The sequence below is a fragment of the Pristiophorus japonicus genome, chromosome 1, assembly GCF_044704955.1.
Source record: "Pristiophorus japonicus isolate sPriJap1 chromosome 1, sPriJap1.hap1, whole genome shotgun sequence".
NCBI classification, from domain to species: domain Eukaryota; kingdom Metazoa; phylum Chordata; class Chondrichthyes; family Pristiophoridae; genus Pristiophorus; species Pristiophorus japonicus.
The window spans coordinates 288,286,665-288,303,002 of NC_091977.1; positions in this window are offsets into that span (position 1 = coordinate 288,286,665).

A 16,338-nucleotide genomic window follows, 5' to 3' on the forward strand; every position below is an offset into this window, starting at 1 on the left:
TGAGTTGGCTAAGGTGGATTGGAAAAATAGATTAAAAGGTATGGCAATAGATACGCAGTGGCTAGCATTTAAAGAAATATTTCATAATTCTCAACAAAAATACATTCTTTGAGAAACAAAAACTACACAGGAGTGATCCATCCATGGCTGACTAAAGTAGTTAAGGATAGCATTAGATTGAAAGAAGAAGCTTATAATGTTGTAAAGAACAGTAGTAAGCCTAAGGATTGGGAACGTTTCAGAAACAAGCAAAGAATGATCAAAAAATTAATAAAAAGGGAAAAAATAGACTATGAGAGAAAAGTAGCAAGAAATATAAAAACAGATTGTAAGAGCTTCTATAATTATGTAAAAAGGAAGAGAGTTGCAAAAATAAACATTGATCCCTTAGAGGCTGAGGGAGCAGAAATTATTATGGGAAAATAAGGAAATGGCAGAAACGCTAAACAAAAGTATTGTATCTATCTTCACAGTAGAAGACGAAAAAAGCATACCTAAAATGGTGGTGAGAAACTTAATGTAATTAATATAAGTAGAGAAAAGTACAAATCCCCTGGACCCGACAGCCTACATCCTAGGGTTTTAAAAGAGGTGGTTGTAGAGATAGTGGAGGCATTGGTTTTGATCTTTCAAAATTCCCTAAATTCTAGAATGGTCCCAGTGGTTTGGAAGGTATCAAATCTAACACCACTATTCAAGGAAGGAGGGAGAGAGAAACCAGGAAACTACAGGCCAATTAGCCTGACATAAGCCATTGGGAAAATGCTGGAATCCATTGCTAAGGAAGTAGTATTAGAACACTTAGAAAATCATAACATGCTTAGGCAAAGTCAACATGGTTTTATGAAAGGGAAATCATGTTTGACAAATTTATTAGAGTTTTTTGATGATGTACCTAGCAGGGTAGATAAAGGGGAACCAATGGATGTAGTATATTTGGATTTCCAAAAGGCATTCGATAATGTGCCACATAAAAGGTTATTACACAAGGTATGGGCTCATTGAATTGGAGGTAATGTATTAGCATGGAAAGAGAAGATTGATCAATGGACAGAAAATAGAGAGTAGGGATAAACGGATCTTTTTCAGGTTGGCAGGTTGTAATGAGTGGGGTGCCGCAAGGATCAGAGCTGGGGCCTCAGCCATTTACAATCTATATTAATGACCTAGATGAAGGTACCAAGTGTAATGTATCTAAGTTTGTTGATGATTCAAAGCTAGGTGGGACAGTAAGCTGTGAGGATAGCACAAATTGTCTGCAAAGGGATATAAATAGACTAAGGGGGCAGTAAGACGGCAGATGGAGTATAAGGTAGGGAAATGTGAGGTTATTCACTTTGGCAGGAAGAATAGAAAAACAGAATATTTTTTCAATCGTGGGAAACTTTTAACAGCTGGTGTTCAGAGAGATTTGAGTGTCGCTGTGCAATAAATACAGGTACAGCAAGCAATAAGGAAGGCAAATGGCATGTTGTCCTTTATTGCAAGTGGGTTGGAGTATAAGTGTAAGGAAGTCTTGCTACAATTGTCCAGGGCCTTGGTGAGACCACACCTGGAGTACTGTGCATAATTTTGGTCTCCTTGTCAAGGAAGGATATACTTGCCTTGGAGGCGGTGCAACGGAGGTTCACCAGATTGATTCCTGGGATGGGAGGCCCGTCTTATGATGAGAGATTGTGTAGAATGGGTCTATACTCTCTGGCATTTAGAAGAATGAGGAGTGATCTCTAATATGTCTCTACTTATTTGTAGAATAACTCCATGGAGCCTAGTGCTGTGCTTGAACTGCAGTGACCTTAGTCTTTTTATTGTAACCTCAGAGTGAGGCAGCAACATGGTGACCAGCCTTTTATACAGCTCCTGCCTGGGCCTCCCACAGTTGCACCCTCTAGTGATACCAGCATAGTATATACAGAGTATACATATATGACAACATTCCCCCCCAAAGTCTTTGATGCGAGTTACTTACAGGTTAAGACGATCGGAACTCTGTGCTTCCTGGTTGATCGTCTGAGTGTCACTTGTGGCATGGGTGAGTTGGTCGGGCCACTGCTGTCTTGCAGCTCTGTTGGTCTGACTGGACTGTTGGAGATGGTGGGATCATCCTCGTGGTTGACAACTAGGTTTGTTACTGATTGCATGTATGTCGGTGGATCGCTGAAGGTAAGGTCCTCTCCTGGTAATTCCTGGATACCTGTAAATCGCAATTTGGTCTGGTACAAATGCTTTCTGCACATTTGTCCATTAAGCAGTTTGACAACAACAATCTATTCCCCTCCTTGGCAAAAACAGTGCCAGCGACCCATTTGGGGCCATGACTGTGATCCAGCACAAACACCAGGTCGTTTACAGTGATGTAAATGATTTGGTACATGTTTTGCCGATAACGCCTGGTTTCCACCTGATCGTTGAGGTCAGGGTGGACTAAGGAGAGCCTGGTTTAGAGTGCACGTTTCATTAGTAACTCCGCAGGGGGGATCCCAGTAAGCGAGTGAACATAGAACATAAGAATTAGGAACAGGAGTAGGCCATCTAGCTCCTCGAGCCTGCTCCACCATTCAACAAGATCATGGCTGATCTGGCCGTGGACTCAGCTCCACTTACCCGCCCGCTCCCCGTAACCCTTAATTCCTTTATTGGTTAAAAATCTATCTATCTGTGATTTGAATACATTCAATGAGCTAGCCTCAACTGCTTCCTTGGGCAGAGAATTCCACAGATTTACAACCGTCTGGGAGAAGAAATTCCTTCTCAACTTGGTTTTAATTTGGCTCCCCTGTATTTTGAGGCTGTGCCCCCTAGTTCTAGTCTCCCCTACCATTGGAAACAACCTCTCTGCCTCTATCTTGTCTAACCATTTCATTATTTTAAATGTTTCTATAAGATCACCCCTCATCCTTCTGAACTCCAACGAGTAAAGACCCAGTTTACTCAATCTATCATAGAAACATAGAAAATAGGTGCAGGAGTAGGCCATTCGGCCCTTCTAGCCTGCACCGCCATTCAATGAGTTCATGGTTGAACATGCAACTTCAGTACCCCATTCCTGCTTTCTCACCATACCCCTTGATTCCCCTAGTAGTAAGGACTTCATCTAACTCATTTTTGAATATATTTAGTGAATTGGCCTCAACAACTTTCTGTGGTAGAGAATTCCACAGGTTCACCACTCTCTGGGTGAAGAAATTCCTCCTCATCTCGGTCCTAAATGGCTTCCCCCTTATCCTTAGACTGTGTCCCCTGGTTCTGGACTTCCCCAACATTGGGAACATTCTTCCTGCATCTAACCTGTCTAACCCCGTCAGAATTTTAAACGTTTCTATGAGGTCCCCTCTCATTCTTCTGAACTCCAGTGAATACAAGCCCAGTTGATCCAGTCTTTCTTGATAGGTCAGTTCCGCCATCCCGGGAATCAGTCTGGTGAACCTTCGCTGCACTCCCTCAATAGCAAGAATGCCCTTCCTCAGGTTAGGAGACCAAAACTGTACACAATACTCCAGGTGTGGCCTCACCAAGGCCCTGTACAATTGTAGCAACACCTCCCTGCCCCTGTACTCAAATCCCCTCGCTATGAAGGCCAACATGCCATTTGCTTTCTTAACCGCCTGCTGTACCTGCATGCCAAACTTCAATGACTGATGTACCATGACACCCAGGTCTCTTTGCACCTCCCCTTTTCCTAATCTGTCACCATTCAGATAATAATCTGTCTCTCTGTTTTTACCACCAAAGTGGATAACCTCACATTTATCCACATTATACTTCATCTGCCATGCATTTGCCCACTCACCTAACCTATCCAATTCGCTCTGCAGCCTCATAGCATCCTCCTCGCAGCTCACACTGCCACCCAACTTAGTGTCATCCGCAAATTTGGAGATACTACATTTAATCCCCTCGTCTAAATCATTAATGTACAGTGTAAACAGCTGGGGCCCCAGCACAGAACCTTGCGGTACCCCACGAGTCACTGCCTGCCATTCTGAAAAGTCCCCATTTACTCCTACTCTTTGCTTCCTGTCTGACAACCAGTTCTCAATCCATGTCAGCACACTACCCCCAATCCCATGTGTTTTAACTTTGCACATTAATCTCTTGTGTGGGACCTTGTCGAAAGCCTTCTGAAAGTCCAAATATACCACATCAACTGGTTCTCCCTTTGAAACATCCTCAAAAAATTCCAGAAGATTTGTCAAGCATGATTTCCCTTTCACAAATCCATGCTGACTCGGACCTATCATATTACCTCTTTCCAAATGCACTGCTATGACATCCTTAATAATTGATTCCATCATTTTACCCACTACCGATGTCAGGCTGACCGGTCTATAATTCCCTGTTTTCTCTCTCCCTCCTTTTTTAAAAAGTGGGGTTACATTGGCTACCCTCCACTCCATAGGAACTGATCCAGAGTCAATGGAATGTTGGAAAATGACTGTCAATGCATCCACTATTTCCAAGGCCACCTCCTTAAGTACTCTGGGATGCAGTCCATCAGGCCCTGGGGATTTATCGGCCTTCAATCCCGTCAATTTCCCCAACACAATTTCCCGACTAATAAGGATTTCCCTCAGTTCCTCCTCCTTACTAGACCCTCCGACCCCTTTTATATCCGGAAGGTTGTTTGTGTCCTCCTCAGTGAATGCCGAACCAAAGTACTTGTTCAATTGGTCTGCCATTTCTTTGTTCCCCGTTATGACTTCCCCTGATTCTGACTGCAGGGGACCTACGTTTGTCTTTACTAACCTTTTTCTCTTTACATATCTATAGAAACTTTTGCAATCGTCTTAATGTTCCCTGCAAGCTTCTTCTCGTACTCCATTTTCCCTGCCCTAATCAAACCCTTTGTCCTCCTCTGCTGAGTTCTAAATTTCTCCCAGTCCCCGGGTTCGCTGCTATTTCTGGCCAATTTGTATGCCACTTCCTTGGCTTTAATGCTATCCCTGATTTCCCTTGATAGCCACGGTTAAGCCACCTTCCCTTTTTTATTTTTACGCCAGACAGGAATGTACAATTGTTGTAGTTCATCCATGCGGTCTCTAAATGTCTGCCATTGCCCATCCACTGTCAACCCCTTAAGTATCATTCGCCAATCTATCCTAGCCAATTCATGCCTCATACCTTCAAAGTTACCCTTCTTTAAGTTCTGGACCATGGTCTCTGTATTAACTGTTTCATTCTCCATCCTAATGCAGAATTCCACCATATTATGGTCACTCTTCCCCAAGGGGCCTCGCACAACGAGATTGCTAATTAATCCTCTCTCATTACACAACACCCAGTCTAAGATGGCCTCCCCCCTAGTTGGTTCCTCGACATATTGGTCTAAAAAACCATCCCTTATGCACTCCAGGAAATCCTCATCATAAGGTAACCCTCTAATCTCCGGAATCAGCCTAGTGAATTGTCTCTGTACTCCCTCCAAAGCTAGTATATCCTTCCTTAAGTAAGGTGACCAAAACTGCATGCAGTACTCCAGATGCGGCCTCACCAATACCCTGTACAGTTGCAGCAGGACCTCCCTGCTATTGTACTCCATCCCTCTCGCAATGAAGGCCAACATTCCATTCGCTGAGTGGGGTCGTGTCCTGTAATTGAGCAGTGTGTTTGTAACGAGCCTTCCATGACGCACTTCAAGCTCTGCTTTATGGTTTGGACTGCCTGCTCTGCTTGGCTGTTGGATGCAGGGTTGAATGGGGCAGACCTGACATGCTTGATGACATTACGGGTCATGAATTAATTGCATTCCAAGCTGGTGAAACACGGACCATTGTCACTGACCAGAATGTCGGGCAAATTTTGGGTGGTGAAAATGGCCCTGAGGCTTTCAATGGTGACGGTGGACATGTTGGATGCCATTATTACCCATTCGATCCACTTAGAGTAGGTGTACACTAGAACGAAGAACATTTTTCCTAGAAAGGGGCCCGCATGATCTACGTAGATTCTGGACCATAGTTTTGAGGGCCAGGACCACAGACTAAGTGGAGCCTCCCTGGGGGCATTACTCAATTGTGAGCAAGTGTCAAACTGGTGCACGCACGACTCCAAGTCTGAGTCAATACCGGGCCACCAGACATGGGACCTGGTGATAGTCTTCATCATGACTAAGCCTGGGTGGGCACAGTGTAGGTCGTGTATGAAGGTTGCCCTGCCTTTTGGCAGGACGATATGGTTGCCACATAAGAGGCAATCCGATTGGATGGACATTTCATCTTTACGACGGTGAAACGGCTTTATCTCATCTTGCATTTCTCTTGGGACCGCTGACCAGCCCCCATTGAGGACGTAACTTTTTACAAGAGATAACACAGGGTCCTAGTTGGTCCAGGTCTTGATCTGGTGGGCCATTACAGGTGACTCTTCACTTTCGAAGACGTCCATAATCAGACACAGGTCTGCGGGCTGCGCCATTTTCACCCTGGTGGTGGGCAATGGTAGCTGGCTGAGGGCATCGGTGCAATTCTCAGTGCCTGGCCAATGGTGGATCGTATAATCGTAGGCCGACAGTGTTAGTGCCCAACTTTGAATTCGCAACAAAGCATTGGTGTTTATGCATTTGCTTTCTGAAAACAATGAGATTAGGGACTTGTGGTCGGTTTCTAACTCGAACCTGAGTCCGAACAAATACTGGTGTATTTTTTTACCACATAGACACAGGCCAAAGCCTCCTTCTCAGTTATACTGTTTCGGCCTTGGATAGACTTCTAAATGCATATGCAACCGCTTGGAGTTTGTCCGCTACATTTGCTTGCTGTAAAACACACCTGACACCATACGACAACGCGCCACATGCTAAAACTAGACGTTTGCCTGGGTCATACAATACAAGCAACTTGTTCAAACACAGCAAGTTTCTGCCGTTTTTGAAGGCGGCCTCTTGATTTTGACCCCAAACCCAGTTGTCTCCCTTGCGTAGCAACTTGTGCAATGGTTCGAGCAAAGTGCTCAACCCTGGAAGAAAGTTACTGAAATAGTTGAGGAATTCCAGGAACGAGTGCAGCTCCATTACATTTCATGGTCTGGGTGCATTCTTGATGGCCTCTGTCTTCGAGTCCGTGGGCCTGATGCCGTCTGCCGCAATCTTCCTCCCCAGGAATTCTACCTCTGGTGCCAGGAAGACACACTTGAATCGTTTCAGCCGGAGTCCAACTCTGTTTAGTTGACTTAAAACATCTTGTAGGTTGTGCAAGTGTTCGGTGGTGTCGTGACCAGTGATTCGGATAACATCTTGAAATACAACGGTGCGTGGAACCGATTTCAACAGACTCTCCATATTCCTTTGGAAGCTGGCGGCAACGACGCGAATCCCGAATGGGCACCTGTGATACAAAAACAGTCCCTTTTGTGTGTTAATGCACGTTAATTTTTTTGACGACTCAGCCAGCTCCTGGATCATGTAAGCGGAGGTTAGATCCAGCTTGGTGAACGCCTTTCCCCCTGCTAATGTCACAAAGAGATCATCGGCTTTGGGTAGCAGGTACTGGTCCTGTAATGAAACTCGGTTGATTGTTACCTTATAGTCGCCGCAGATTCTGACCGTGCCATGGCTCTTAAGTACCGGAACAATTGGGCTGGCCCAATCGTTGAATTCGACTGGTGATATGATTCCCTCGCGTTAAAGTCTGTCCAATTCGATCTCCCTTTCTCCCTCATCATGTAAGGGACCGCTCGAGCCTTGTGATGAACAGGCCGTGCCTCGGGGACCAAGTGGATCTGTACTTTGGCGCCTGTGAAGTTGCTGATGCCTGGTTCAAATAGGGAAGGGAACTTGCTCAGCACTTGAGCACAGGAAGCATCATCCACTGAAGATAGTGCTTTGATGTCTTCCCAGTTCCACCGATTCTTCCCCATCCAGCTTCTGCCAAGCAGTGTTGGCACATCGCCTGGTACAACTCACAGTGGCAATTTGTGTGTCTCTCCATCATAGGATACCTTTATGTTCGCACTGCCGATAACTGGGATCAGTTCCTTGCTGTAAGTGCTCAGCTTTGTCTAAATTGGGCTCAGTTTGGGTCTTTGTTCTTTGTTGCCCCACAGCTTCTCAAATGCCTTCTGGCTCATAATTGACTGACTCGCCCCATTGTCCAACTCCATGGAAACCGAAATGCCATTTATCTTGACTTTCATCATCATGGGGGGACTTTTGGTAGTGAAGATGTGCACCCCGGGCACTGCTTCCTCGGGCTGAGTCGCCTCTCTAGCTTGTACTTTAAGATCCTTGCTGGATCGGAAACCTCCTGCCGACTCCTCTGCCATGTTTTGAGTCGCAGTTCTTCTGCATATACACTGTGGGTGGCCCTTTTGGCCGCAGCCTTTGCACACATAGTGTCTGAATCGACACAGATGAGCCCGATGGTTACCCCCGCATGTTAAACGATTCACATTTATACTCCTTGGCGGACTCTGACTAATTCTTTGATCAACACTTATTTTCTGCACATTACTTGCCAGTGAGTTTTGATTCTGGGAGAGTCTCAATGTTGAGGTCGTGAATGCCTGGCTTAAGGTGATGGTCTGCTTCACGTCTCGTCCCATCGCGAAAATGTCCCATAACATATTGTTGAGGAGTTCGCCAAATTCGCACAGTTCCGCGAACCTTCGTAGGTCTGCGACATATTCCGCTAAATCCTGGCCCTCGGTGCGGCGGTGTGTGTAGAAGCGATACCTGGCCGCGAAACTCAAGTAAAGGCTTCACCCTCTGTGAACTTTTCTAAACTACCAACGGCAGCCATCTCAGCGTGTAAGTCTGTGATCTGTTCTCGTCGCCAGTTAATATGTCTCTACTTATCTGTAGAATAACTTCACGAGGACTAGTGCTGTGCTTGAACTGCTGTGACCTTAGTCTCTTTTATTGTAACCCCAGAGTGAGGCAGCAACGTGGTGACCAGCCTTTTATACAGCTCCTGCCAGGGCCTCCCACAGTTGCACCCTCTAGTGGAACCAGCATAGTACATACAGAGTATACATATATGACAATCTCATTGAAACATACAGGATTATGAAGGGGATTGACAGGGTAGAGGTTGTTTCCCCTGGTTGGAGTGTCTGGAACTAGTGGACACCGTCTCAGAATAAGGGGTAGACCAATTAAGACAGATGTAAGAAGGAATTTCTTCACTCAGACGGTTGTAAATCTTTGGAATTCTCTGCCACAGAGGGCTGTGGATGCTGTGTCCCTGAATATATTCCAGCCTGAGATAGATACATTTTTGGAGTCCAATGGAATCAAGGGATATGGAGATCGGCTGTGAAAATTGAGTTGAGGTCGATGATCAGCCATGATCTTATTGAATGGTGGAGCAGGCTCGAAGAGCCATGTGGCCAACTCCTGCTCCTATTTCTTATGTTCTCATGTTCTTATAAATATTGGCATGGACGTCAGGAGAACTCCCTTGCTCTTCTTTGAATAGTGCCACATCCACAGGGCTGCAGTTTAACATCTTCAACAGTGCAGCACTTCCTTATTACTGCACAAGAGTGTCGCTCTAGAAGATTATGTGCTCAAATCTCTGGAATGGGACTGAGCCAAGGATGGTATGAGCCAAGGCTGACACAGATCTTTGATGGTGCATGTCACTCAACAGCTGCCTAGTGAGAGTTAATTTACCATGTCTGCCTTTCTGACGGAGGCGGTTAGAGTACATGGAACATGTAGTACAGGCACTACATTTCTTACTCGAATCCCTGCAAGGGTGGAACAACAGCAGTCTACCATAAAACAGGGAGTTATACCAGTAGCAAATGCAATGACGACCACAACTGTGCAGCCTCAGTTGAGGCAGCATGCCCAGCCTTTAATAAACTTTTTAAAAAGCCAGATATTTTACATCTTGTAAGCATCAGTTAATACTTGAAGGAAGCTCTGTTATCTCTTTCTGATGCTTTTGTGAAACCTACTGCTCCATTTAGCTTATACCATGGAAGAAAAAATACCTCAATATGTATGCGTGTGTGTGTATACGCTGACGTGTATGTGTGTGTGTATACGCAGGCATGTATGTGTGTGTGTGTATACGCAGGCATGTATGTGTGTGTGTGTGTGTATATGCAGGCATGTATGCGTGTGTGTGTATACTCAAGCGTGTATTTGTGTGTGTGTATACATAGGCATGTATGCGCGTGTGTATGTGTATACGCAGGTATGTATTTGTGTGTGTGTGTATACGCAGGCGTGTATGCGTGTGTGTGCATATAGACATGCTGATTCTTTGAATGCCATCAGCCTTCCAATGATATCTAAAAAGGAGTTATCCATTCTCTTCCTTTACAAATTTTAGGAAAGCTTAAATCCTGTTTAAAGTGTTGACAATTGAATCTTTTTAAAACTAGTCTTACTAAAGAGTCAAAGGTGACCAGCTTATCATCTACATACTTTAACCGTAACTTAAACTTCAGGGCTTTTTAAAATGTATTTGTTCACGAGATGTGGGCATCGCTGGCAAGGCTGGCATTTATTGCCCATCCCTAATTGCCTTCGAGAATGTGATGATGAGACACCTTATACAACTGAGTGGCTTGCTAGGCCATTTCAGACAGCAATTAAGAATCAACCACCTTGCTGTGGATCTGGAGTCACCTATGGCCAGACCGCTTCAGGGCAGCAAATTTCCTCCCCTAAGGGACATTAGTGAACCAGGGGGATTTTACCACAATCCAGTAGTTTCATCCATTCTAGATTTACTTTTATTTAATTAACTGAATTTAAATTCCCCCTAGCTACCCTGGTGTGATTTGAACTCACATCTTCGGATTAATCCAGGTCTCTGGATTATTCCAGTAATATGCCAGTAACTGGATTAGTCCAGTAACATAATCACTGAGCTACCGTACCCTATATGAGGCTTGATTGCCATGTACTTCAATGTGTTACTTCAAATACGCTCATGACCTAAATTTACCAACTCATGTCAACTCCTAACTGCCCAGAGTAGATCAGGATAGGACATTAACTTGAGTTCAGATATTTGCTTTGCTGTTGATGAAACGTCTTGAACAATTTTTTAAAAGTTGAATAATTAACATTTCCAAATCATGAAGCATGCAGAGTAAGTGAGAACAAGTTATTTTAAAAATCAAACTCTTATAAGATTCCAGGCTTTGACAAAACTAGCTGTCTGTTCAACATGTAACGGTTTAAGGGCCAACCCTACAGTTACCATGCAGGAAAGAAAGAATGGACTGCCTTTCGGATCTCATTGAGTTCCTTTTTTGTAAATGCAGACCCAGCAGCAGTTGTATAGAATATAATAATACCTGTGTGTACATTTACTATGCAAATGAACCAAGCAGGCCCTCTTCCAATATGAAATTGGAAGGAAATGCTGAAAATTCTGTAAGGTTTTCAGTCAAACTTTCATTACCATAGAGAAAAAAACATTGTGCAGCAGCAATAACAGAATTATGTGTTCGCGATTTTCGTTCTGGCATTTAGTGAGTTATTTTCAAGACTTATTTCACTTCCAAATGTAGCTTTGAAACTTCCAGTGGAGATTTATTATCCAGAAAGTCAAAAGGATTGCATCAGTGCGAAGATTGTCTTACAATTGCCATACATCATATTTCACTTCACCAACATGACAATTTCTCCCGACATTTGGCAAGAGGGTACAATTGTTCCTTATGCTTGTTCCAGTGTCAGCTGTGGTTCAGTGTGTAACACATTCGCCTGTGAGTCAAAAGGTTGTGGATTCAAGTCCCACTCTAGGGACTTAAGCACATAACTCCAAGCTACCACTCCAGTACAATGCTGAGGGAGTGCTGCACTGTCAGAGGTGCTGTCTTTCAGATGAAATGTTAAACTGAGGCCTCAGGTAAAAGATCCCATGGCACTATTTTGAAGAAGAGCAAGGGAGTTGTCCCCAATGTCCTGGCCAATATTTATCCCTCAATCAACATAACAAAAACAGATTATTTGGTCATTATTATATTGCTGTTTGTGGGAGTTTGCTGCGCACAAATTGGCTGCCGCATTTCCTACATTACAATAGTGACTACTCTCCAAAAGTACTTCATTGGCTGTAAAGCATTTTGAGAGGTCCAGTGGTTGTGAAAGGTGCTATATAAATGCAAGTCTGACTTTCGTCTGCCACAAATATAAGGAATTACACAAAAAAGAATGCATTTTTGTTGTCTCTGCAATATCTAATCAGCTAGCGAGGACTGGGATTACTTTTGATAATCAAATCAATCCCTGAAACCAGCTCAGCAAAGCTCTGAAAGCAACCATCAGATTTAATAATTTGTCATTGTCATAGTTTACAATTCTAGTTCATCATTTCATTGACTTTGCCTGCTACAAGAATAACATACCTTTTAGAATTATCAAATGGAGGGGGATCAATCTCAGTTACTGGTCCCAATACCCATTAATTAATATCTTCCAATACTCAGGAGTCAAAATTCAGTTTATACCGCCACCCATTACTGTGCGCGCGTAAAAACTGAATTGAGCAGTTGGAGCCGGCACCTAATGCCTGGCGGTAAAATCAGCACTCAGCCGGTGACACCGCCTCAAAAATGGTGGTACCAGATTTCGACCCCTTAGCGTGCTGGTGAATCAGAAGCTAGACATTCAAATTAGTTCATTTATAAGTTACTAAAATATATGATTTTTGAGGTTAGAAAGGATCATTTCTAACTTGACTTACTTGCCTGGAAATTCGGTCATGCCAAACATGGGCGCTTAGGGGCATGGTCATCTACAAGTACCAGTTCATTTGGTCTCAGGCACCACGTAAAATTGCTGCTGGAACCTCATTAAAGTGATTCATGCAGACAGCCACCGCCATCCATATAATCAGTGGCTGCACTCCTGTTTGGTGGGAGGGGCAGGAAACGTCCATCTCTGACACCACTTAAAGGGAGCCAGGGCCTCTTAAAAGGGAGGTACCCTCTGGCTGTAGACAGGAAGAAAATTCCCAGGTTGAAGAAAATCGCTGGATGAGGTCTAGGGAGGGCACCAAATGCTGAGTTGGAGGTCCTGGTCTTGGCAATGGACAGGAAGATAGAGATCCTGTTCCACCCAGGGGGCACAGAACCCTCCAAGTAACACCATTGCCATCCGTGGGAAGAGGTCGCTGAGGTGGTCAAATGGCAAGAGCTTAGTTCCAAGAAAAGGATTAAGTGTTGAAACAAATTCAACGACCTCACAGTGTTCAAGGTAAGAACATTGCTCTGTTCACCCCTTCGCAACTTCCAGCCTCACTACTTTCAATAGTCCTGTGCTCACCTCCATTTACTCTCCTACAATCATTGCACCACTGTTCACTTCATCTCCTTCTCTTCCTACTCATGCACTCACCATTATTGCCAGGAGTCCAAGGAGCAGGAGGGCTGGAGGAAGGCGAGGAATTCACGTCTGACGAGGATCGGAGAGTCGGAGGAGCAGGCAGTTTAAAAAGAGCGGGAGCCGGAGAGTTGGAGGAGCGGAGCAGGTCGGGAGCAGCGAGGCCCATAAAAGAGGGCCCAGCAGTCGGGAGGCCAGATGGTGCAGCGGCAGGGGCAGAAGGTAAACAAAGAAGTAAAAAGAAATCAAAGCGTGACATCACATGCAAGAAGGTAAGTGATTGGCTGGTGGATTTGTGAGTATTTAATCTTTTTCATTTCTTTTTCTTTTCTGATCACTAAGAAACCTTTGACGTTGTTATCAATTAGGTTAATTTAAGGGTTAAGTCATGGCAGGAGAGCCCAGACCCATGACATGCTCCTCCTGTGCAATGTGGGAAATCAGGGATGCTTCCAGTGTCCCTGACAACTACATGTGCAGGAAATGTGCCCAATGGCAGCTCCTGACAGACCGCATTGTGGCACTGGAGCTGCGCATGGATTCACTCTGGAGCACTGACGATGCTGAGGATGTCATGAATAGCATGTTCAGTGAGTTGGTCATACCGCAGGTAAAGGTTACACAGCCAGAAAGCGAATAGGTGACCGTCAGGCAGAGCAGGAGTAGAAAGATAGTGCAGAGGTCCCCTGCAGTCATCTCCCTCCAAAACAGATACACCACCTTTGGTACTGTTGGAGAAGATGGCTCATCAGGGGAAGGCAACAGCAGCCAAGTCCATGGCACCAGGGGTGGCTCTGCTGCTCAGGAGAGCAGGAAAAAGAGGGGGAGAACTATAGTGATAGGGAATTCTATTTTAAGGGGAATAGATAGGCATTTCTGCGGCAGCAAACAAGACTCCAGGATAGTATGTTGCCTCCCTGACGCAAAGGTCAAGGATGTCTTGGAGTGGCTGCAGCGCATTCCAGAGTGGGAGGGTGAACAGCCAAATGTTGTGGTACATAGAGGTATCAACAATATAGATAAAAAATGGGATGAGGTCCTACAAGCTGAATTTAAGGAGATAGGAGTTAAATTAAAAAGTAGGACCACAAAGCTAGTAATCTCAGGATTGCTACCAGTGCCACGTGCTAGTCAGAGTAGGAATTGCAGGATAGCTCAGATGAATACATGGCTTGAGGAATGGTGCAAGGGGGAGGGATTCAAATTCCTGGGACATTGGAACCAGTTCTGGAGGAGGTGGGACCAGTACAAACCGGATGGTCTGCACCTGGACAGGACCGGAACCGATGTCCTAGGCAGAATGTTTGCTAGTGCTGTTGGGGAGGGTTCAAACTAATATGGCAGGGGGATGAGAATCAATACAGGGAGGCAGAGGGAAGTAAAAAGGGGGCAGAAGCAAAAGGTAGGAAGGAGAAAAGCAAGAGTGGAGGGCAGAGAAATCAAGGGCAAAAGTCAAAAGGGGCCATATTACAACACAATTCTAAAAGGACAAAGAGTGTTAAAAAAAACAAGCCTGAAGGCTCTGAGTCTCAATGCAAGGAGCATTCATAATAAGATGGATGATTTGACTGCGCAAATAGCTGTTAACGGATATTATGTAATTGGGATTATGGAGACATGGCTCCAAGGTAACCAAGGCTGGGAACTCAACAACCAGGTGTATTCAATATTGAGGAAGGACAGACAGGAACGAAAAGGAGGTGGGGTAGCGTTATTGGTTAAAGAAGAGATTAACGCAAGAGGTCATTAGCTTGGATGATGTGGAATCTATATGGGTAGAGCTGCGAAACATCAAAGGGCAGAAAACGTTAGTGCGAGTTGTGTACAGACCACCAAACAGTAGTCGGGAGGTTGGGAATGGCATTAAAAATGCAAATTAGGGATGCGTGCATTAAGGGTACAGAAGTTATCATGAGTGCCTTTAATCTGCATATTGATTGGGCTAACCAAACTGGTAGAAATACTGTGGAAGCGGATTTCCTGGAGTGTATAAGGGATGGTTTTCTCGACCAATATGTCGAGAAACCAACTAGAGAGCAGGCCATCCAAGATTGGGTCTTGTGTAACGAGAGAGGATTAATTAGCAATTTGGTCGTGTGGGGCCCCTTGGGGAAGAGTGACCATCATATGGTAGAATTATTCATTAAGGTGGAGAGTGACGCAGTTAATTCAAAGACCAGGGCCCTGAACTTAAAGAAAGGAAACTTTGATGGTATGAGATGTGAATTGGCTAGGATAGACTGGAGAATGATACTTAAAGGGTTGACAGTGGATAGGCAGTGGCAGATATTTAAATATCACATGGATGAACTACAACAATTGTACATCCCTATGTGGCGTAAGAATAAAAAAGGGAAGGTGGCTCAATCGTGGCGAAAAAGTGACATTACGGAAAGTGTTAAATCCAAGGAAGAGGCATATAAATTGGCCAGACAAAACAGCAAACCTGAGGACTTGGAGAAATTTAGAATTCAGCAGAGGAGGACTAAGGGTTTAATTAGGAGGTGGAAAATAAAGTATGAGAGGAAGCTTGCAGGGAACATAAAAACTGACTGCAAAAGCTTCTATAGATATGTGAAGAGAAAAAGATTAATGAATTCTAGCATCGGTCCCTTGCAGTCAGAATCAGTTGAATTCATAATGGGGAACAAGGAAATGGCAGATCAATGGAACAAATACTTTGGTTCTGTCTTCACTAAGGAAGACATGAATAACCTCCCGAAAATACTCGGGGTCCGAGGGTCTAGCGAGAAGGGAGAACTGAGGGAAATCCTTATTAGTCAGGAAATGGTGTTAGGGAAATTGAAGGGACTGAAGGCCGATAAATTCCCAGGGGCTGATAGTCTGCATCCCAGAGTATTTAAGGAAGTGGCCCTAGAAATAGTAGCTGCTTTTGTGGTCATTTTCCAACATTCCATGAACTCTGTTCAGTTCCTATGGATTGGAGGGTAGCTAATGTAACCCCACTTTTTAAAAAAGGAGGGAGACAGAAAACAGGGAATTCTAGACCGGTTAGCTTGACATCGGTGGTGGGGAAAATGATGGAATCT